The following is a 24,435-nucleotide window of genomic DNA, read 5'->3' as shown; positions in this document are numbered from 1 at the left end:
CTGCCCAAGTACCCGCACCGTGCCTCTGGAAGGGCAGCAACCGCTTCTAGATCTACCCAATTGCCCTTTGTACCATTCTGCCATCTTGAGAGCGTATTTATATACCCACGAGGCAGAAGATGTCACCGCACAGCCACTGTGTTAAGCTGGAGCTTATCAGACGCACTCGAAATCAGCTAAAGTAACCACCGCCTTCTGTGGAGCATCGCCCACACCGGGCACGACATGAGATGTGCCCGAGCTCTCATAGAGCTATGCACAGAGCGCGGTGCACACGTCTAGTGAGAGACGTCCTGCACATATACCCACCGCGCCAACCTGTACAGGGTCGCAGGTAGCATTTGCCCAAATGCGCACTTGTGCACACAGACAGAAGTTAAGGTCAGTCCACATACTACCCAAGTACCGGCCGTACCCATCTGTACTGCTTCGCAGACCAGACACGGGCGCTGCTGAAACACCCACCATTGAGCATTGTTTGCCGACACACATGCAGTGCTTAATTTGAGCCGGTGGGGGCCACTATCACTCATTTTTGGGGACCAGGCAGTTATTTTTCTTCGTCGGCCATTCAGCGAGAGCAAGAGATGGAAAAACTCTCACCACAGAAGGACGGAGGAAGAGAAGAGACGGAACACCCGTAACAAAGGGATCTACAGAAGCGACATAAAGGGGCAGGGGGAGTCTGGTAGTGGAGTAAAAAGGCATGAGGTGGATTTAAGTCTATGCAGGCGCCCAACTGAGGGCTCCTGGGCAGAATGCCAACATGAAATGTGCTAATGCTGGCTGTATCGGTTCTGTACAACTGTGTACAGCGGTTTAAGGGCTCGATCAATACAGACACCCACAGTTGGGACCGAGAGAGAGAGTCGTTTGTACACATGGACATGACAGGTGGTCTATTGTAAGATCGCCGGTACGATGTTAAGGCCTAGTTGGCAGTGATTCAGTCCGGATCAGGGCATGTGAAGCCCGGTGCCGCCCCATGAAGCCCTGCGGTGCCCACAGCTGCGTCGTCGCAGCCGCCCATGGCACAAAGGCTGGCGCTGCGTCTCAGCTGCCACCACAGAGGCCCTCATCTCGCGCCGGTGGCACACACGGAGTCGAGGAGAGATTATATTCACACAAACCCCGACTGTAAATGCCCTTTGTTGTTAAACACGGCGGAGGATCGGACAGATAATGGCGCCGCGCCTTAGCAGGCCCAGGGAAGGAGCGCGGGGAGGGGCCCTCGTTATCCCCCAGATTCTAATTAGTCCCGTGAATTGGAGGGGTGGGGGAGGGGGGAGGAAGGAGGGTGCTGGGTGACGCCGACACCCGCATTCAGTCACTTGGAAGGAGCAGGCACAAAACACCTTCGAGCTCAGAGTGCGAAATGGGCACACAAAGGAATCGTTGCAATGCCTCAGAGAGCCCGTGATCTTCGTCAATAATTCAGTGTCGCTAATAAAGGGCGATGATAAATACCGATGTGACTCATGCAGAGAGGCTGGGTGCTGGAGGGAGTTGAGACATATGTGTAATTCACTTGAAGCAGCACATATATAGAAGTCAGCCTTTTATATTAGAAAGGCATAATTCTTTTTTAGGAGGGCGAATGACTGCATTTATTCAATTGTATTCGGAATGTAATTAATGTTAAATCGTTTTTTCGCTCAATGTTCTTTTTATTTATTTTTAGAGAGTTAGAAAGGACGGAGAGCAATGGAATATAGTGAAACCTGCCTCCACATGTAATAATAATAATTCCACATTTATCACCTTTAAGGGCATCCAGGCGATAGGGGGCCTTCAGGGAGATAAGTGAGCTATTGCCCAGAGTCACATGATGATGAGCTGAGGTGTCCCCAGCGCGGGATCGAACCGTCAGCCCTGCTCTCCGGAGTCAGCGCTCTGACACCCCTTTCTTTAATAAGCATCATTTTAAGACTGGCTTAGAGGATTTTTCTCCCTTGTGGAAAAAACACCCCCAAGAACCTTAAAATGACTTTCTAGCTCAATAAAGCATATTAGGCGTGCACTGGTTCATGTTACTGTGACATTCGGGGTTGGATTGGCATTCAAAATTGGCCTGGGCACGCAAAAAAAGTGGCCCACATTTGCATATTGCCTTTCTGCAAAACACTGTTTCGGCGTAGTTTTATCAAATGGGGGCTGGGGTTCTCTGATAGAGGCATGTTTTCTTAACTTTACTTAGAGAAAAAAAACTGCACGGATTAGTTCACATTGGTGCAACACACCTGAAAACAAGTGAGGCTACTTCTGCTCAGGCCCCCTGCCCCCGCTCAATATGCATACATTAATGGGCCGGCTCAGCGAGAGAAAAGGAGTGACACCGCCGCCCCATTGGTAAAAGGGAGGTAATGGACGCCCATCTGCCTCCAGAAAGGTCACTCAGGCACCCAATGGGCCTCTGGCGGCATCAGAACAACACAGAAACCACCCAAATTGGCCCACAGGCTACCCAAACAAGCATTTGCAATGCAATCGGTCTCGCCTTTGGGACCCTAAAAGTTTTTGGCTATGCAGCACATTATCCTGGGTGTTAGGAAACGTAAGATGTGACAGTACTAGAGTCTGCAAAGACTGTGACAGCAGAATACAAAGTTCAAGAACATGCTCAGTTGGATCACTAAATTCAGTCCTTCCAAAGAAACATACAATTCCATGTAATTCTTGCTCTGTCATGTTCTACTTTCTATTTGGATGGAACAAATTTGCCTACTGTTAGCAGATGTGTGTACAAAGAATCTTTGAAATGTAACTCTTTCCTGTGCCCCCGACATGAAGAGAGGGGTTGGCCTAGCGGCTAGGGCGGTCGACCGCGAATCTGGGGAACTGGGTTTGAGTCGCGGCAACGACGCTGAACATCCTGTGATTCTGGGCAAATCACCTAATCTCCCCATGCCTAACAGAAAAATTAATGTGTCCTCATGTAACGCAACTGGTGCTATGTAAAGCGCTCCGATACCGGATCAAGTTCGTGCTATATAAAACTCTGTTAAAAAAAAAATGATTCACTACACACTTATCTGCTTTTGCCAAATATGCGCTCGCAGGGCAGGTAATCTGACGGACATGTTGTATATTTCAGAATTATGGAATACAAATTGTTTTGATCGTTGTCCATAACAATACACTTCTGAAATAGATGCCTGCTACGCAAATAAAGGCCTGTAGTGTTTGCCCCTGGAGAAAAAACATTTATTTCATTCTCCACAGAGTCATCGCTAAGCATGCGGGGACGTTTAAAAATATAAATACACGTACAGGTATACAAGACATGGGCTTAGGCCTGTCGACTAAAAATTCAAGGCTAAAAACCACACAAGCCATGGCGATTGGTCTGCAGAACCAAGTATTAAAAATACTTTGTAAATGCCATGGACAAACTGTTTTCTTTTGGCATAACAAATAAAGGTCATACTTTCACAGTGAGAGTAACTGGAAAGCTATGCTTAAAAAATATTACACCGAACTGAAAACATGCTAGATGCATTTTTAAGACTGTTATACTTTAAACTGTTTGTTGAAAAGACGTTGCGATGTTAGTCTATTAACACTAATCAGCTACATGTTGTACAGAGATCAGACAGACCCGGGAGCACTCTGTCAATTTCACTTAAGGAAAGTGGACAGTGGCCTGAGTAGAGAAAGGTTGTTTGCTGACTTACTGCTCGCTAAACAAGCAGGAAGTGGGATAAGGGAGGGGGTGGCAAATGGTGTGCACTTTCGCGGCCGCTTTGATGTTCTCAGTGGCCGCGCGGCTCACTGAGAACATCAAAGCTGCCGCGAAATGATCATGCAGGCTGCCAAATGGTGCGCGCGCCAGGCGCACATGCACTGTAGTTGGGGGCCTGAAAGCACTGGTTTGCACTTCCAAATCCCCCTTTTACAAAAGCTCTCGCGAGAGCAGCGCTAAAGCGCTTGCTCAGGCGAGACCTAAAAAGTAGCCCACAGCTGGAACTCGGATGCCATTGCCCAAGTGCCCGCCTTACCAATCCGACCCTGGTGACATTTGCACAACAGAATTTGCATTGGTTTGTTGGGTGGACACCATGTCTGTTTATGTGCAAAAGGCCATTTACAAGTTAGACTCTCAATACACATCTTTTGGTATGCTTTAGACCAGTGCTTCCCAAACTTTTTAAAACCACGACCTACTTTTTAGTACGACAAACTTTTGTGACCGACCTAGCTTTAATGGACATGAGGCAGGCGATTTTTTAATGTGACTATAGGTTCGTGTGGTTGTGCATTGCCATTTACGGACAGCACATTTTCAATTGAAATGCCCACTAAATTTGCACACACATACAGTGTTGCTGATAAAACTATATTGCACGCAAATGATAATGTGTAGAAACTGGGTTTCAGTTAATATTTATAGTGAATATTTATTTGCACATTACTAAGTAAAGCGTCTTGAGGTCTTCTGTGTCTATTAAAATATTTTTTTCCATCACTCTTCAGATTTACCAAAAAATGTGCTTCATTTTTGCTTTCCTAGCTGCTGAATGTGTACTGTTCATTAACAGATATTCACATGTTGGTGTGTAATAGGAAAAATGACAACCTACATCTTTTCCTTTCTCACTCCATGTGCTGCAGCAATATTGCCACATATTTAACTTTACTTTTCTTTCTCTGACAGTAAAGTGAGATGAGTTTATAAACACCAATCCCCAAGTTGAAAAATATAAGCAACAATTTTTCAGAAGACATAGCCTAACATTTCACCTCTGTCTTTTAAGGGCAGCAAATGTGATAAGATAAATAAAAAATGTGTTGGCATCTTTGGCAACCCACTAAAAACTGGCTTGCTACCCACTGGTAGGTCACAACCCACAGTTTGGAAAACACTGCTTCAGACTATAACAGAATATATGGCTAACAAATAATGACTAACCCTTCCGCTCACCCTAAACAATTTCCCACCTATACAAATCCCCATGCCACTCTCATTCTTAACAATACAAAAAATGTTTGTTTCACAATTCTTTATTCAAAGTGTACAAAGGGATGAGGGGGCAATAACAGGCTACAACAGGCAATGTAATGCTCCAGACCAGCTGCTCAGAAAATACAAGGTTTCACATGGGACATAAACAGTGCAAGGCACAACAGGCGAGTCATGGCCCAAAGCAGTCGAGGACAGATGGGCAAGCTGTTGGGCAGAGGAGGAACGGGGCAGAGGATGCAGGATGCTGCAAGGAAGGAGGGAGAAAGAAAGAAAGAGAATGAAAGAAAGAAAGAGGAGGGAGAAGGGCTGGTGGGGAAGGGGCAACAGCAGAGAAAGAGGAAGGAATAGGAAGGGGAAAAGCAGAGAAAGAGAGAGGGGGAATGGAGAGGGGAAAGGAAGAGAAGGCAGAAAAGGGAAGGAAAGAAAAGAAAGGGAGAAAAAGAAAAGGGTAGGAAGAGTAAGAAAGAAAAGGAGAGGAAAGAAGAAAAGGAAAGAGAAGAAAAGAAAAGGTTTGCTGGGAAGGTAGTGCGGGCCCGACCATGGGAAGGGAGGAGAACAATACTGCATAGAGCATCTTTTAACCAGTCAAAACTATACTGCTTTTCAGGTGTCCACTAGGTTATCTTATTAGGCCTGGCTTTCCCCAGTAAATCAGTCAATGGGGCAGCCATTTCGGATGCAGGGTATGAAACTGTGATAATACCCCCATGAGTCCAAAAAAGGATCTAGCACTCTTTTGGTCAGTGGGTCTCGGCAAGTCTTGTATGGCCTGAACTTTCTCAATCTGGGTGTTGATTTTCCTTCTTGTACCTGATAAGCAAGGCACCGGATAGAATTAGTGGTCAGAGTACATTTCTCTGGATTAGCGGTCACCCCAGCTTCTCTTAGCGTTGTGAGAACAGCCTCTAAATGGGTGATGTGCTGTGTCCAGGATGAGCTATAGATGGCGATGTTGTTTAGGTAGGCGGCTACATAACCTTGGTGAGGGCATAAAAGCACACCCATCAGTCTCTGAAATGTTGCCAGGGCCCTATGTAGGCCAATGGGAAGATATTTAAGCTGGTATAATCCAGATGGAGTAGACAAAACCTATTTTTCTCTAGCTTGGGAGGCTAATGGGATCTGTCAATATCCCTTAGTGAAATCCAAGGTGAAGTGGTATGTAGCTTGCCCAAGTTGTCGATTAGTTCATCCACCCTGGGCATGGGGTATGTGTCAAATTTAGATAGACTATTTAATTGTCAAAAGTTGATGCAAAATCTGATTGACCCATCTGGTTTTGGAACAAGGACCACAGACGAACACCAGGCACTGGTAGAAGATTAATTAATCCTTCCTTTTACCACAGTACTTATTTCTTCCTCTACTGCCTTTTGTCTCGCTGCCAGTATCCTATATGGCCTCAACCGAACTACTTGGTTACTTTTGGTGATGATGTCATGTTGAATCATAGAGGTTTGTCCGGGTTTATACGAAAAGACATCCTTATATCTATTTACAAGGATTTTTATTTGTTCCCTTTTCTCTGCATCTAAATTGGGGCCCAGGGGAACTTTCACCTCTCGGTGAGTTGCGTCCTCTGGGACAAAACAAATCTCCAGGGGTTGGCAATCTGTTAATAAGAGCTGACTGTGTCCTCCCACCTTGAGTACTATCCTCACCCCATTTTTTAAACAAATTGATAGGATAGATCTGCCATTTCTCTGGAGCATGAGGAGCGGCAGTTTATAGGTTACAGGAGTGACTTGGGCCACAATGACATATGGTCATTGCCACGTCGCTAATAGTTTGTTGTCGGAAGAGGGTAGGAGCACTAGATCCTTCTACCCCAATAGTAAATCTGACCCAACCAAAGTAAGCACTTTCTATACCTTTGCTTATGTTGAAGTGTAAATAGTAAATCTAACCCCTACAAAGTCCAAAACTTTCCCTACTGTTGCTCATATTAGAGCAGGGACAGTAAATCTGATAACTCCAAAGTCCAATTCTTTTCTTTCTGTTGTATACTGTTTCCCTACTTTTGTTTATGATGAGTGCGGACAGTATATCTAACCCCTCCACTGTCTAAAACTTTCCCTACTTTTTGCTTACGTTTGAGTGGGAATAGTAAATCTGACTCCCAACACTCTCCGTACTGTAGCTCAGGTTTGAGTGGGAATAGTAACGTCAGGTTGGACTGAGAGTAGTGATATTTACCTTTCCAAGTCTATTTTGTTTATTATATATATATATATATATTCAAAGTTCGGGCATGGGTTTTCGTACCACCGAGGAGCACCACTCCAAGAACCTGGGGGCCACAGGAGTTTGTATCCAACAGGCTCCTACACGTGGGACATTGGCAGGGGCGGTGGGTGAGATTTTAAAGTGGTGGGGCACAAACGAATTAGCATACAGCACCGTAGCGAGCGAGCGCAGTGAGCGAGCCCGAACCCCAAAAGGTGGGTTTGGGGGGGTTACCACCCCCAAGAAAATTTTGAAAAAAAAGAAGAAAAATCGTGCATTTTCAAGCAAATTTGAGAAAGCAGGAAGGTTAATAAAGCAATTGTGAAAGTGCAGTTATTACATTAATAGATGGCATAACATAGGTAGCTGCTTATTCAGTATTACCACAGAGCTTCATACATTCTGTCCTATTATGCTCAGGTGCTGAATTCAGACTATAAGACTCATGGAAATCTCAGCTCTAAGAGTAGAAGAAGTTGCACAGCAGTGTAATGGTTGCCAGGCTCGTTCCGCAGGAGCGTCAGGAACTTGAAGAAAAGTCCACAGTCTTCCCCTACGGCCTTCCGACTCTATTAGACTCTAGAGTAACGAATGGCACACAAGGGGAAAACAGGGAAACAAAACAAGGAAAGGCGGGGGAAGAAAAACAGTCTTACAACATACTGAATATTAGACTCTAGAGTAACGAATGGCAAGCAAGGGGAAAAGAGGGAAACAAAACAAGGAAAGGCGGGGGAAGAAAAACAGTCTTACAATATACTGAATATAAAAGAGGCAGCGCAATGCGCTGTTACCGTGATTCTGGTTGAGCTGAACTTTGTACACACACTTCACATAGGTCCACGCAAGTACCCCAAATATAAATGGTATAAAGGTTTTCGCAATTTGCCAAGGGGAAAGGTTTGATAGGCAACACAAGCAACGAATCGTTCACCCTGCGGGAGACAGTGAACAAAGGTGAGCAAATCTGTGTAGTCTCCAAATAGAACAAACACTACAAAACTTTTAAAAACAGAGATAACAATGCATTTCTTACCTCAATCAGAATTTTTTGTATTCAACAAACAAGTAGCAGCATTCAAGTTTTGTAAATGAAATCCGCACGTCTGTCTTTCAGTGTAGCAAACTTGTCAATTACTTTCATGTTGAAGTCCGGTATCTTTTGGACTAGCTTGCTCTCTACAGATAGCATCGCCAAAGCATTTAGTCTTTCCTCTAGCATGGTGTTCCTGAGGAATGTCTTTATGCGCTTTAAGGCTGAAAAACATCGTTCAGCTTCTACTGTTATCATTGGAGTCGTAATCACAATTTTTAGTAAAGTCACTGTCTCTGTAAGTGAGTTTTCCATATGCAGTTTATGAATTAAACTCAGCAAAGTCAAGGCGCTTGTGGCCTTCCGGTACATAGGCATTCCGTAGAGTACAGTTAACTCAGTTCTCAGCTGCTCTTTTTTGAGCATAGGATATGCCTCCACAGCGTGATTCAGAGCACGCTCAGGGAAGGATTCATCATATTGTGCAAACTCTTTACTTTGCAATAAAGTTGCACTCACCAAATGTTTTGTGAATGAAAAACATTCTTTTGCCTGCACAATTACAATGTCACATATCTCCTTTCCAATTCGAACCAGAGAGGTGATGTTTTGTCTGCGGTTTGCAAAAATAGAATGCTCCGGCAGTTTGCTCTCTAAATCTTCAACCCCATCTCTCACTTTCATAATCTGTTGTACAAATGCAGACGTATTGGCTTTCACAGAGACAGTATCTAGGTCTTTTCTTTGCAACTGATTGTATAACACATCAACAGGAATCATTATGTCATGAAATAAAAACAGTAAGAACTGAAACTCTTTGTCTTGTAGTGTTCTAATAAAGCCATGGGCTTCACTCTGACTTGTGTGATCAAAGTCTGCTCTGGATGCTATGGCGACAAAACATTTCTCAAGGCCCTCCCTCTGTTCAAAGATTAAGTTGACTGTACGAATGTGAAAGTTCCAACGAGTTGAGGATCCCCTTGGTACGCTTTTGTCCACAATCTCATGAAGGGCTTCTGTTCTTTTGGGGGAACGTGTGAAGAATGCTGCTATGCCTCCGATATCCTGAAAGAAAACTCGTGTCTCTCTGATCTTTGATACCGCCTGTTGCATAATAAGATTGAGGTGGTGGGCGTAACAGTGCACAAAATGAGCATTAGGGTACACATCTCGAATTCGTTTCTGTACTCCACTAAGGCTTCCACTCATTACGGACGCACCATCATAGCTTTGTGCGATAAGTTTTTGTTTTTGAGGCAGGTCCGGGAAAATTAAGTCCAGTTGACACAGTATTGCTTCAGTGATGGTTGCTGCACTAGAGTCACTTAAATGCGTGAAGCCATAAAATCTTTCCACAACGTTTCTGTCACTGTCAAGGTACCGAAACACTAACACGGACTGTGTTTGAGTGGACACATCAGTGGTGTCATCAGCCTGAATAGCCACAAAGTCTGTGTTTCGCAACTCTTGCACAATATGGCTTCTTATAATTTCGAGCATACAGTCAAGGAGTTCATTTTGTATTGTATTAGAGGTGCCCTTAAAGACTGTAGCATGTGCTAAATGTCTTTCCAAATCCTGGTCTATGGTTGACATTAAATCCACTAGGCCTCGGAAGATCCCAGGTTTTGAGGAAGTTTCTGATTCGTCATGGCCTCGCAATGCCAGTTCGAAAGCACCACAGAAACGAATGCAATCAATGATCTTGGATAGATTTTGTCTGTTCTTATCAACAGCTTCATTGTGTTTTTGAATGGATTTGCGATACGCATCATTTATCTGCTGCTCAATTGGTGCGTCTTCCCCCAACATTCCCAGTCTTGTCAGGTTTTCCAGATGATTTCTTGTGAGCGCATGCTTCTTTATTTTTTCAGCGATGTGCTTCAGGTCGACCATTCCTTGCCGTGTCCAAGAAAAGTCACCGCCAAACAGCAAGCAGGGGAAGCAGAACAGAGAATTTCTTATAGGGCACCCTGTAAGCCAATCAGCTTTTGTGTACCAGGCATTTGAGAATGTACGTTTTGACATTTTTCCTCTGTCCTGGGTAGTTTGCTGTAGGTTTATTTCAGGCTGATGAGGTCCTAATTGTTTTATCTGTAGTTTTTGTTCAAGTGGCCGTGACTGGAATGACTTTGTAATCAGCTCTTGTACTGTATTCATGATGGTGTGTTGCTGGCCTTACCAATATATATATATTAAAGAAACCTGTCAATAATCAAAGTACAACGTATAAGGTGCAGTGCAATAATATCAAATTTCAGTATAAATACATTATACATATACCTTGTGCATTATCCTAATACATCTCAAATGACTGCTAAAAATAGAGCCGTACCGCCTCCTGCCTCTCTGTGCCATAGTGGTTGCTGGAGGCAATGAAAGACACTGCTTGAGGGCCTTGAGAGTGACCACATACATACATAGCCCTAACTCCCATGTAAAAAAATATATAGCATCAGTTTCCTTACCTTTAACACTGGTGTTTGCTGGGTTGTAGCCGGGGTCGGGTGAGAGAGCAGCAAAGGAGGTTGGGGTCCTCTTGTTGTTTGCTGGAAAATTGCCCCAAAATGCGGTAATGTTTCAGGTTGTCAGGTGCTGAAAATGAAAAGATAACAATTTATTTTTGAAACAATAGGGTAATGAAACAAAGACTGTGGGGAAAAACATAACGCTCCAATTTTTTCCTTGCAGTTTGCATCCAGCTCTTAGATGACAGTTAATAGCTCTCTGTTGTATGTTAGGATTTTAACTTAGAAACTGCAAGTACCAAAAGGATCTCTCTGACAAAAGCAGTGCCTCACTGACCTATTTACATCATATGCATTTTGTGATCTGCATCAGGTATATATGTTCTTTGCAGCAGGCACATTAAGCTTCTGCGCTGCCGCCTGCTGCTAGTTCACTACTGGGACGGTGGGACCACAAACATAGTCTGGCAGACTGCCAACGCTCCTACATATATAGGCCAACAACTGATGTTTCTATTTTTTGTTTTATATAGCGAAGTAGACCCGAGACATCGGATCGGGCATGTATTTTATGTATGTGTTGTTAAAACTTGCAAGTGGTTGTAAACACGCACTTTTCTACTATTCGTCGTTGCTTACGAGAACCAAGGCTGGCAGTAACTGTGCCTCGTTTACTGCCAGACTTGCTTGTCGTAAGCAAGGACTACAAGTACAAAGTGCTTATTTACTCACCGCTTTCAGGTTTTCAAAACACATAAATAAAAGGCATTGTCAATAGCTCAAACTCTTGCAAATGCGAGACCTATTGCATTGCAATTGCTTGTTTTTATAGCGGCCTAATCCTCAGCAAAGATAAATAGGCTGCCCTGAATCACCTCTGTGGGAAGGGAAGAAAGACTTTTACACTCCTGTTCCCCGAATATGCATTCCTTTGCCTCTAGTCACATTCACTTCACGTCCATTATTTCTGTAAATTCGGATTCCTACTCTGAGTGCCCGAAAACAGGCATTTAAGAGGGCAAAAAAGATGTTGGTGGATTGATTGCGCTTCACATAAAATGCTAACCACTTAAAACTCCCACCGCCTGGAGTTCTTCTTTCAGCTTTTTATAATGTATTCATCGCTCTAAGAATCTGAGCCATGTGACAAAGCCAGAATTGACTCCCTTACCTACATTTGGACCAAGCTATGCTTCCCTATCAAGCTCTAATGGGTAAATGCTCTTTTTCAAGGTGGGTTTGAATGGTATTTCTATGATATAAAAGCAGGAATACTTTGTATGGAATGGTAAATGTTTCTTGGTTTTTGGCTCAGGATTTCGCCAATCTCCTACAAAGGATCAGAGAGAATACAGACGTTTACAGCGTTGCTGGCCCACAGCTTTTTTCACTCACATGAAATGCTCTCTCTCTATAACTGGAAGCACCCAGAGTTCTTTATCCCACCCACCCGCAGTGCACCAATAAGAGGCCGTACCCCCTCACCTCCGGTGCCCTCCCTTCTGGGACCACTTCCTAACTGAAGCCTGCTTCTCCTAGTCCTGTCCCTGGTAGATTAGGATCAATGCATCCATTCTCCCTCACTGATTCTGTATTTATGTGCCAGGAAGGAAATGTCCCCATATCCTCTTATGTTTCAGAATCCGCCATGCACTGCAGGGACAATTAGAGGATTTCCCATTGGAGCTGCCGGCTCTTACCCATATAAAAGAAAATGAAGACAATTACAAAAATGTACAATGAGGCCGTGGCAATCGAAATTGTTACGAGGCAATGGGTAGATAACCTGGGGGTACACAGACCAACAATGGGGATACTTCAGTTCACAAATTAAGCCGATATCTTTCAATAGAACACAAAATGATACATTTCAAATTCCTAGAGTGGTTCTACTACTCACTGGTCAGGCTATATGAATTCCAGCTGTGACTAGATGCTAAGTCTGCAAGATGTTCCTAACCACAGGCAGATTTCATACTTTTGGCCTGGGAACACTCAGAAGAGAAATGATTTTCGTTAAGATCTGCAGTATGACAGAAATCAAGCATCTCCCCACCCCATTGATAGCATCACTGGGGCATGGTAAGTAGATCTCATCAACGGAAAGGTGCTTTACAGCTCTTGCAATGGAGTTGGCAATTTATAGCACTTGCAACGAAGTTGGCTAAAATACAGTAGAAATGTGTTGCTATAGAGGCCACAGCCCAACCATGGAGCCCTAGAAGAAGGATTCAATACTCTGCAATGAAGCATCAGAGTCTTATTCGCTACTTCTGCCACGTCAGGCCAGACCAAAAGATATTTGGGAACCCCCGAGAAAATAGTTACGAACAGGAGAATAGGGGAGTCCTTCCATATACCCGAGGTACACATCTTAAAAGTGCAGGAGATTATTTGAGCTATTCCGGAGGAGAGATGTTTGAATTAAAGCTTATATGTGTTAGGTGCAGGGCCGAACTGGAAACCAAAACCGGCCCTGGCAAAGTGCTTGGCCCTCCCTCCCTGGTAGCTCCATATAAACAATAAAGTTAAAAAGAATGTCACATATCAGCATGTGGTGTTAAACAGATCACCAATTAATACATAACAAATGGTCATTAATACATAACAAATGGTCAGGAAAGGCGTTTGTACATACATTAAGCATTTGTAACCTTTCCCTCTCTGCCTTCTCTTTTACACCACCCCCAGTTATTTCCCTCACTCGCTGCTCTTTAACATCACATTCAGTTCCTTTCACCCCTCTAGCTCCTCTTTTAGGACACCTTCAGTCCCTTTCCCTCGCTCGCTCCTCTTTTCGGTCTCCTTCAGTTCCCTTTCATCTCGCTGGGCCCCTGTAGGTCACTCTCAGTTCCTCTCGCTCACTCTTTTATCCTTTCCATCACTCAGATCTTGGCATTCTTATTTTTGTTTGCCTTCCCCGTAGGTGTTACCCGTCATTTCCAGTTCTTGTCTTTTACATGCAGCTCGCAACCTTTCCTTTTAGCCCCTGTCTCTCACCCTCAGTAACTTGTCGTCTTACCCAGATGCCACTCTTGCTCCCCGCCTCCCCACTTTCAGTCCTTGCCTCTATCGGCAGCTACCCTTCACTTTCATCTCTTGCCCCTCACTCTCAGCTCTGTCACTCTCTCCAACTCTTATCTCCCACTTATCCCTCACTCTCACGGTTGTCACTCCTACTCGTGCCCCTCATTCTCTGCTCTGTCACTCTCTTCCGTCTCTTGCCCCTCACACTCAGCTCTGTCACTCTCTTCTAACTCTTATCACTCACTCAAGCCTCACTCTCATCGTTGTCACTCTCTCCAACTCTTGCCCCTCATTCTCGGCTTCTGTTACTCACTGCCAGCTCTTGCCCCTCACTCTCAGCTCTGTCACTCTCTTCCGTCTCTCGCCCCCCTCTCTGCTCTGTCACTCTCTTCCAACTCCATCACTCTCTTGACTTCTATGACCCTCACTCTCAGCTCACGTCCCTCAATCTCAGCTCACGTCCTCGCTCTAGGCTCATGTCCATCACTCTCAGCTCATGACCTTCACTCTCAGCTCACGGCCCTCACTCTCAGCTCACGTCCTTCAGTTGCAGCTCACATCACTCACTCTCAGCTCACGACCTTCACTCTCAGCTCACGTTCTTCCGTTTCGGCTCACGTCCCTCAATCTCAGCTCACGTCCTCGCTCTCAGCTCACGTCCCTCACTCTCAGCTCACGTCCCTCAATCTCAGCTCACGTCCTCGCTCTCAGCTCATGTCCATCACTCTCAGCTCATGACCTTCACTCTCAGCTCACGGCCCTCACTCTCAGCTCACATCCGTCAGTTTCGGCTCACGTCCCTCACTCAGTTCACGGCCCGCCTCACTCTCAGCTTACATCCTTCAGTTTCGGCTCACGTCCCTCACTCTTAGCTCACGTCCCTCACTCTCAGCTCACGCCCCTCACTCTCAGCTCACGTCCCTCACTCTCAGCTCACGCCCCTCACTCTCAGCTCACGTCCCTCACTCTCAGCTCACGTCCTTTCGTTTCGGTTCACGTCCCTCACTCTTAGCTCACGTCCCTCACTCTCAGCTCACGTCCTTCAGTTTCGGCTCACGTCACTCACTCTCAGCTCACGTCCTTCACTCTCAGCTCACGCCCCTCGATCTCGGCCCATGCCGCTCACAGTCACCGCTTGCAAGCTCAACGTGTTTCGGTGTGGTTCTGGTTCAATCACGTTTTTCTCAATGATAAAAAATAAGCTTGCCATGATTACGATCAGTTTTTTTTTTCAGTAGCCACTGAAGCCCAAACAAAAACGTAACATATATGATTTGTAAATGCATTTGACTTTCTTACCGACTACAAAAAAAATCCAGCCAAGAAATAAATTCATTTGAGTCGAGACACAGGAGACAAGAATCGGTCGGACCCTTTAATGGCACCTGTCCCTGTGGAAAAGCTCTGAACACTGAACTATACACATTATTCAAGAGCCGAGACAAAGGCTGTCCTATTCCGACCTAACTACCTTCCACACGCCAGCCAGCACCAGTGCACCACTCCACACACCGTCCACGAGGTCCACGAGGCGACGCGAGTGAACCGTTACCGAACCGGATCCAACGCAACGACACTGCAGCGCCGCGCGCCGCAAATGGCCAATCACTGCATGACTACATTAAGTCAGAGACAGTGATTGGCCATTGTGCAGGGCGGCTGAGCCACCCACGCTCGGCATCCAATATGGATTGCCCCTGCTGTGCTGCGCGGTGACCGGCCTGGATTGGCTTGGAGGGCACACTAACTGCTCGCCCTGTCGCCATTTTGCTGCCAGGGGCTGCCGCCAGCATAAACCTGCACCCCCCCCCCTACTAGCTAATGGGGCCCTGGCCCTGGCGACTTTCATGCGCATGCTCGGGCAAGTTGCTGCCTGAAGCATACATGCGGGAAAACAACTGAAGACGTCACCTCACACAGTGTCAATCAATCACCAGCCCATCCCCCCTTCGCACTCCCGATTCAGTCGGGTGCTGCCCGGCGGCACCGGATAAATATCGTGCTAATTTAGTAAAAACATTTATTTTAATTATTACGGCAGCCGCGGGTCCAAGCAGGGCTGGTGGGGCTACGCCCCTACGCCCCAATGGACGCACCGCGGCTGGACATTGGCACTGAATAGGGAGTGTGTGTCAGTTGAGGCTCATCTGTGAGCTTGAAATATATCCAGCAGAGTTAAATCCAGCACTCATTGGGGATTTCATTTTCCCTCCAGGACTGCAACTCCCACAATACTTAGCGCAGCATCAAACAGATCAGCCAATAAGAGGGCGCGCTATTGTGCATAAATGGAGACACCACCTGGTAGGTGCTGAATTTCTGCCATCATCAGCCCATGAAGAAGAAAAGAATTTCGAAACGCGTCAGCAGAAGAATGATGCCAGAACTGTGAAGAGGGATTGATTGACACACTCTCCTGTACCTCGAGACTGGGGCTGTGCTTGGAACCCCGTGCTGATGTTCGAGTGCTCCTCACGCGACGAAAACCCAAGCCCGAGCTTTGAAGATATTTGCGGCGTTCGTACCGCCGAGGAGCACCACTCCAAGAACCTGGGGGCCACAGGAGTTTGTATCCAACAGGCTCCTACACGTGGGACATTGGCACTGAAAGGGAGTGTGTGTCAGTTGAGGCTCATCTGTGAGCTTGAAATATATCCAGCAGAGTTAAAACCAGCACTCATGGGGGATTTCATTTTCCCTCCAGGACTGCAACTCCCACAATGCTTAGCGCAGCATCATACAGATCAGCCAATAAGAGGGCGCGCTATCGTGCATAAATGGAGACACCACCTGGTAGGTGCTGAATTTCTGCCATCATCAGCCCATGAAGAAGAAAAGAATTTCGAAACGCGTCGGCAGAAGAATGATGCCAGAACTGTGAAGAGGGATGGATTGACACACTCTCCTGTACCTCGAGACTGGGGCTGTGCTTGGAACCCCGTGCTGATGTTCGAGTGCTCCTCACGCGACGAAAACCCAAGCCCGAGCTTTGAATATATATATATATATATATATATATATATATATATATATATCTCTCTCTGGCATATATATGTATATATGTCGTCGCGAGAATGCCCCCCGCATATTCCGCTGGCCGCAGATCCATCATTGAGATTCTGCGGGGTTGGAGGTCCATCTATTGTGGGTGAGGAATACATTTTGCGAGACATTGCTGTACTTTCTCCGTGCCAGCCCACTTGGGGAATACATTTTTTATCACAGAACCAGATGCTACCACTAAGGCAAAGAATCTCACTACGGTAATAAAACTCGCTCGCCCAGAATGCACTAATCATTGAGGGTGGAGTTAATAAAATGCGAGCAGCTGTGAGACTTTGTGTGTTTGCCAGTGATCAAGGGACATTACACCCGAAACATGTTTGGCGCTTTTGACTCTGAGGAATTGTTCGCTGACTGGCATTTCCTGCAATAAAAAAAAGGACAGGCCTCCTATTGTGCAGGCATTCTCAAGCAGGGAAACCTTTTTGTGTTGGATTTGAATATCGGCGCACCTCGTCGCGAGAATGCCCCCGCATATTCCGCAGGCTGCAGATCCATCATTGAGGTTCCGCGGGGTTGGAGGTCCATCTATTGCGGGTGAGGAATACATTTTGCGAGACATTGCTGTACTTTCTCCGTGCCAGCCCACTTGGGGAATACATTTTTTATCACAGAACCAGCTGCTACCACTAAGGCAAAGAATCTCACTATGGTAATAAAACTCGCTCGCCCAGACTGCACTAATCATTGAGGGTGGAGTTATTAAAATGCGAGCAGCTGTGAGACTTTGTGTGTTTGCCAGTGATCAAGGGACATTACACCCGAAACATGTTTGGCGCTTTTGACTCGGAGGAATTGTTCGCTGACTGGCATTTCCTGCAATAAAGAAAAGGACATACCTCCTATCGTGCAGGCATTCTCAAGCAGGGAAACCTTTTTGTGTTGGATTTAAATAGCGGTGCTCCACGTCGCGAGAATGCCCCCCGCATATTCCGTAGGCCGCGGATCCATCATTGAGGTTCCGCGGGGTTGGAGGTCCATCTTTTGCGGGTGAGGAATACATTTTGCGAGACATTGCTGAACTTTCTCCGTGCCAGCCCACTTGGGGAATACAGTTTTTATCACAGAACCGGCTGCTACCACTAAGGCAAAGAATCTCACTATGGTAATAAAACTTGCTCGCCCAGAATGCACTAATCATTGAGGGTGGAGTTAATAAAATGCGAGCAGCTGTGAGACTTTTTGTGTTTGCCAGTGATCGAGGGACATTACACCCGAAACATGTTTGGCGCTTTTGACTCAGAGGAATTGTACGCCGACTGGCATTTCCTGCAATAAAGAAAAGGACATACCTCCTATCGTACAGGCATTCTCAAGCAGGGAAACCTTGCGGCCTCTTCAAAGACGGGCACAGAGCAGCCTGCCAATTCCACTCTCCGTGAACAAATACACAAGAGGCCCACTTCCAGAGACACAAAGCTTTTAATTCGAGAATTCAGCACAGCGCTTCCTACAGTCCAACTAGTTTCGGCCATGCAGCCTTGTTCACGGACAGGAAGCAACGCAAAGTGCATCTGTGCTTACGTTTTTATAGTTTATATATATATGGTTTTAATTTTAAAAGTTAGCTTAATGTAAAATGTTGTATTACTTATTTATTTAATGTTATTGTATACATTTTTTAAATTTGTAACATCTAGTGTTTGAAATTATAATTATTATTATTTTGTATTATTTATATTTAAATAATTGTATTGTAAAAAAGATCCTTTTTTTATAATAATGTAAAGTTTATATTTAAAATGTATGTTTATAAGTTATAATTTGTTAAACATATTTTTATGTTATGAGTATATATGTTTTAAAATGTAATATTATTTTTAAATGTAGTACATATTTTAAAGTAAATCTAGTGCACTATAGTTAAAATACAATAGACTTACCTATTTTTTTTATAGTATTGTGCTCTATATTTTTTCATTGATATTTTCGACTTTACATATAAAGTATATACAGTTGATATTTGTGTTCATTATATTTTTTGGGTGAGATTTTTGTTGCTGATATTTTTGTTGGCGATATTTTGACAGGCAACCTTTGAGCCAATCTGTCTCTCAGTTCCACCAATTCCCTTCTTACCGTCTTTATCAACCCAGTCCCATAGATTGTACCAAGTCCTTTTCGCCCAGTGTATGAACACCATATCGGGCCTAATCCATGTTTCAAGTATCCTCATCTCATCCCTCCAATGCCCAACCACGTCACCACGCGTTCATCCATTGGTAATCCCAATTACCGGCAATAGGACTGCCAGCACTCATACTCTCGTGCCCATTTCACGATAGAGTGCCCACAGATCCAAATTTCTTTCTTCCTAGAGCCCCTATCTTATGGGATAAATAACTTCATTAACCTATAGCTTTCCTTGTCCCATACTCGGTCGCACATGTTCCCACATTCTGCCACTCTTCCATTTCCCCAGACTCTAGTTTCTGTATGCTAAATCCCACTCTGAACCCTTCCATCACTGCCCTAATCTTAAATGAATGTGTCTCGTATTTGTACTCCTCCAAGCCCTCATGTCATGAACACACCCTCAGCACACCTAGCACTTGTCTGTGACGCCATCATTCTGTCCTCATGCACAAACAAATTATCTGGTTCCGACCCCCTCAACCATACAAAACTCCTCACCAGGTTTGCCTTGTATATCTCACTCGCGTCTACTTAACTTACCCATCGATACCTCACTCCCCTTAGCTCTCTCCTCCATTTTATACTTTTGCACCTCACATACAGTTTGCCATCCACCACCCTCTCATCTTTCTATAGTAAATAACTATAGTTCTTTGCCTCTGTCACTTCAGACACTCTGAATGCTCCAAATGAGCATGACTGAAAACATCTCCCTGAACAACCTGAATTCTCACACAGATGCACACACAAATCTCGCTTTGGCAATCACCCCATTCAAGAAGTTCTCACTTCTCGATCTTATTTTGTTCCTCCTTTTACCCCTTTCCCTAACCCAACCTTTCAAAGTGCTTGTCCCCGGTTCACCCCTTTCAGGCACATAAACCCAAAAACACTTTTCATAAAAGGTAATCCCAGCAAACTTCCCTGCAATGGTCATCATGGCCTACCCTTTTCCCACCTGGCTCATCAGAAAACTCATCATGTACCATCTTCTTTTATCTTTACCTCTCTATTATCACCTTTTTGCTCCTGACTACAAATTCTATTTATGCTGCCCTATATGTTCTCTCTGTTGAGTTGGCCAGCAATTTCTCTGCCAAATATGCTGCTCCCACATACAGATCCTCCACATTTCTGGCAGTACTGGAGTCCCTTTTAGTTGTGCTCTGGAGTCAAACCATGTGACTGACCCACTGTGAATGATCCAGCATCAGTCGTCCCATTGGCTAGCCCTGGTAAATGCCTTGCCCTGAATTACATATGACATTTCCAGCACATCAGCACCAGTTCTTGCATAAGTTGAAGCACAAACGCATCCTTAGTTGACATTTTTTTAAATCACGTGTACCACAGCTTTGTTGTCCACTCTGAAAGTCAGTCTTTTAGTCTTCAACTCATCACCCTTCTACCTCACAGCCAGCACCACTGGAAAGAATTCCCCAAACTATCCTGTGCCTCATCTGTCTGGCCATGTTTTGTATACACCAAACCTCTCCAATACAATCCAAACCCTCCCTTGCCTGATACATCAGGAAAGATCTCCACAGTCCAATTCATCGGGTCATCCTGAAGCCACAATGTCACACCATTATCCTGCTCCAAAATACACTCAATTGTATATCCATGTCTTTTCCCCACTTTTCCTGTGATGCAGCAGTATTGCCCCTTTATAATAAAAGGTAGCTGCCTGCAAAAAATGACTGCAGGCAAAATGCAAATGTCCCAGTACTTGTTGAATGAACCTTAGCTCACACTTCTTCATCACTACTACCAGTTTCTTTAACATGACCTTTAATCCATACAGCTTGTCTTCAGGCAATCAGGACACCATATCTATGGAATCCAACTCAATTTCTAAAACCGTCAGTAGGGTGCTCAGTCCTCTGTCTTTTCTTTGGCCAACAGTACCCTCTGTTTTCTGCCTCTAATTGAAACGTGTCCATCAGATGCTTGCATTCTCCTGTCAGTCCTATGAAAAAAAATCCTCAAGGGTAGTGCAACACTTGCTCTCACCTTTCCACCTGCCTCACAACCCATGCCAGAAAAATGCTAAACCTTCAAAGAGCACACAAGCTACTGAGCAACCCATCGGCATGGCCTTGTCCACAAAGAACTCGCCCTGGAGCTGAATGCCCAACAGTTGGAAGTGTTCCGGATGCACCAGCAGCCGTCAGAATGTAGATTTATTTCTGCTTTTATGTCACAATTCCGGAACTTTATTATTGCTATGTCAATGTGCGAATTAAAGCAGTGTCAACCCGGTCACCGTGTGTATACCCAATCTGGTCCTCGTTGGGGTAATGTATTGTAGCCACAGCTCATTGTGCAGCTCCCTCCATAAATTAGCTGGATTCACGCTTCTCCTAAACCGGAATTCTTCATTGTACTCTACTCATCCCAGACTGCCAAAGCTGACCCTGGCCATCCTTATTACGTTCATGTACTTGAACAAAGCCATGCTACTCTCAAGTAAATTTCACCAATTATACTGGCGTATATCACAAATGCTGCTGTCCAAGCATCAAGATTGGTCAGTACTCCATGGCATCTAGCTGATTCCCTCTACTCTGCCTTGAACCCTTCTTTACACTTTATCTCGATGCAATAATTTGAATATATCCAGCTTCTTGTCCCTGGCCCCACTTCCCTCCTCAGCTCTCCCTCTAGACAGATGCCTCGTCGCCACCTGGCTCTGTCCAGCTCCTCTTATGGCCACCACTGTCAGCCCTCCTTGGCCCTTCTGATTCTGGCTGCTGCTCAGATTCCAGCCCAGAAGATGGCCACAGTAGCTCCTCTCCTGCTTTGTCTACTGCCACTTCAGGTCTGCTTTGGGCTCTTCAGTCTGTCTCTGCACCAACTCCTCCTCTCTCGATCCCTAGCCATCCAAATCTTAATTCACTAATTCTCCATCTTCCTCCCTTGCCGTGCAATCTGTCCTTCGCTCCTTCACTGTCCCTTTACTGCAGGGCCCCATGCTTACAATTCGGGCCCCAGCCATCTTGAGTACCACCACCATTGTCGATCTGAGAGCAGCTCTGTGCTTCACCGTCATTTTGTTTCCCTCACAGTCCAAGTGCGATTCTCTTGGGTCACCAGCATCTCTTTCTTGCTCCGAGTCCTTTCTTGAGGTGCCTCTTTTGCTCTCTCTCCTCTCTCCTAGTCAACCAGGCCCGCCAACCACCTTTGTCCCCAAAAGTGCAGACACACACCCATGCTGCTCTGCCCCTTCTGACCGGGATCCTGGACCGGAAGCCAGCATCCTTCCCTCTGAGGGAGCCCCGGGCCCTTCTGCCGCCTGGCCCCAAGTGGATAACCGTCCAAGTCCACCCGCCGTGGCGCTGCTTCCTACTTCTGCCGTTCCCCTCCGTCCAGGCTCCCCTTCTAGGAGGCCTTGACAATGCTTATTGTAGAGAATTTTTGTTTGCACTTTTAGCGCACATGACTGCTTCCCCTAAACCCATCCAGAAGAAGAAACATTATTTTACTTTCCTCCTGTTTTTTGCAAGAGTAAATACTTTGTTGTCCCACTGCACAAATTTAATACTGTTACAGTTTTTTATACCAACATTTTCCAGCAAAGTATTGATTGGCTACTGATTACAACAATATATTAAACAATAACATCATCCTTTATTTTTAAAGGGACACTGAAGTATTTGCCCAGGCCTTTAATTCAGGGGTTGGTCCTGTGTGGGGATTCTCCAGGAGATGGGCAACTGATGTGGGAGATTTTAGGGTGAGAGGATTGATATTAAGAGCAACTGTAGGAGATCAAAATACATACATATTCTATTCACTGAACAACCCCGCACATCAGCACAAGTATTTTTTTCTGCAAAGCAGTGAAGTGGAAACGCTTCACTGTGGACCTGTGGTGCTGTGACAGAGAGCTCCGCCTGCCAGGAAAGAAGGCCTCGGGCTCCCAACTGCCAATTTAATACAAACCGCATCAGGAAGGAACATGCACATGTCCTGGCTAACAACTGTCAGCCCCTGCAAACCAAAGAGCAGCAAAGCCAACTATATTGAGTCTGACAGAGAAATTAAAATCACTATTCCATGGTTTGTGTTAATTTCAAATTAGGCTCACATTATCGCAGTCCATACTGTCGTAAAAACCAGAGCCCGTTTTAGGACCACCAAACACCTCCATAGAAGAAACTAACAAGATTCCACATACAATAATAAAAAAAAAAGCTTTACCACCATTGCCCTTGTCATGCACTAAATGTCATGTGATTGTGTGACCTGCCCCTACCTGTGAGGATGTGTGGTCGTGCGCCAAAATAAAGAGACAGGCGCAAGTGGTACTAGGAGGGCTTCACTGAGATCTAGTGTCAGCTTCCCATTTCTCCAAACTGTGTGACTCTAGACAATCAGTTCCCCTTTGGTCTCTGCTACGTTTCGTGGTGCCTCCAAACACTGAGTAATTTTACCACCTCCGCCAACAACGCACAAGTTAGAAGACTAGACTCCCAGATCAGTATTGGTGTGCCAAAGATGGGGACGGAGTATGGGCTCAGGATACAGATGGTACATTGTGGAGACCGCAGGGCCTTCTTATCACTGGCGCCTAATCCTCGGCTTCCTGATACAAGTGTGGAACAGGGAGGCACAAAGACTAGAATGGAGAAACACTTACAGAGAGCCCCTGAGATAGGCAAGTAGTGATTCAGAAGACCGAGAGACATAGATATTTGAGAAGGGAAACAGTATTCTGCTATATTGAAACCTCTCATGATTGGACCAAATCAACATCCAGACAGCGGCAATGTTATAATTCTACACAGATGGCAACATACGGAATACAGGTACCAAGTAGCGCATTGAAGCAGGCTTGAGGATGCATGCCACTCTAAATAAAATGAACATTGCACGAGTGCATATTTTTCCCAACATTGATTGGATTTTAGTATATTTTGTTATGTTTGACTTTTTAGGTCTCACCTACCAGACTGCACAAACTGTCTTGTCACAAAAGACCTATTGAGAACTGACAGTGGGCTTACAGCCTGCCTATTGCTGACCACTGGTTGGCTTTATTGTCGCTCTCATTTCCTTGCTTGCTATTTGATGGTTTGCCTTCCTTTTCTTGTGTTTGTCCCTCCCCTGGATAAAAACCTCTTTATGATCCACTTGTCTGGCTGACTTATATCCTTTCACATATCATATTTAAGGGACTTTGTATTCATTTTTATTCAGCACTCCATCAGAGTGCGTGTGTTTTCTAGCTCTTTCTCTCGTTCTGCTTCCTCCCTTAAGTACCCCCATGCCGTGTTGCTCCCCATTCACCTGCACTTTTCAGTAAAAGCACAACAGGGGTATTTTTCTGGGATATCGCTAAAGAGCAGACTTTAAAGGTTGTTTTTATATGAAAGCTTAAGCTTTGGCATACAAAAGCTTTTATGGTGCTGGGGGAATTGCCATCCACTGTCATCTGAGGCATAAGCATGACACTTCTCCTGGAGATCATAAATCTGCTCACTGGTCTAGTAAAGCAGACCAAATAGCTAAATCTT

Source organism: Triturus cristatus, chromosome 3_2 (assembly GCF_964204655.1).
Source record: "Triturus cristatus chromosome 3_2, aTriCri1.1, whole genome shotgun sequence".
Taxonomy (NCBI): Eukaryota; Metazoa; Chordata; class Amphibia; order Caudata; family Salamandridae; genus Triturus; species Triturus cristatus.
Note: the sequence above shows the minus strand (reverse complement) of the source record.